The sequence below is a fragment of the Penaeus monodon genome, chromosome 32, assembly GCF_015228065.2.
Source record: "Penaeus monodon isolate SGIC_2016 chromosome 32, NSTDA_Pmon_1, whole genome shotgun sequence".
NCBI lineage: Eukaryota > Metazoa > Arthropoda > Malacostraca > Decapoda > Penaeidae > Penaeus > Penaeus monodon.
In genome coordinates, this window is record NC_051417.1 from 22471380 (window position 1) to 22472342 (window position 963).

Consider the following 963-nt stretch of genomic DNA (forward strand, 5'->3'; position numbering starts at 1 on the left):
TTCAAACACACACAAACACAAAACCACGGCGGTGTCGTCTCGCCAGACCTAGATCGCAGAATAAATAAAACTGCAACCCAAAACGCATGGCCAGAGAGGAGTGCCACAATGTGTGATGGCCGACGTGGGACACCGCGGTAGAGTTACTGAATGTAAGGCGTACGATGTTCCCTAACATTTAATGGTAAGTATTTATGGTTTGTATGAAAAAGTTTTCATTATGTTTGTGAACTGGCTGATTACTGCATGTGTTGTAGGCGTTTGGATATTTAAATGTGGAAAAAAGTTTACGAGATATTCGTGTCTGCAAAGGTCTATTAGTTTGGTATAAGTATTTCCTTCTCGGCGCCCTTTTTGTCGTTTTAATTGCAATTTCTCATGATTTCATTCAAGAAACATACCATTAGTAATAAAGGATATGAAAAAATAAATAGAAAAAAAAATCAATCGGTGTGATCTTGGAAAATTTCAACCTAAACATATCACCCCCATGACTATCCAAAAAAAAGTGAAAAAACGCCTTCTGCTGTACATCCACTTTTTTCAAAAGATTCAGCGATGCGTTTGGTAATTACAACACGGAAAATAGAGGTTTAGGGCCAATGTTTTCAGATTCACTGCTTTCAAATTGGTTTTTCCCTTTATGTATTGCTTATGGATGTATTTTCCCTTGGGCCAACAGCGGGGTTTTCAAACACGCGGCCCCATTCGCTATTTAAGTCTTACAGTTTTAATGATTAATTAAGCCAGTCCTTCGTCTTTTAAGATTAACACTCACACTTTTGCAGTTTTTTTCTATTATTGTTATTATGATGAGCGAAAAAACCTCCCCACGTTTTTACATCAACCATATGGCCGTTTTCGTTATGTTGACTCATGATTATCTGACTCGCATACTGTGTATATATATAAAAACGAAGGTGAAATGTGGGGTAAAAAGAGTTTGACAGTCCTGGGCCCACA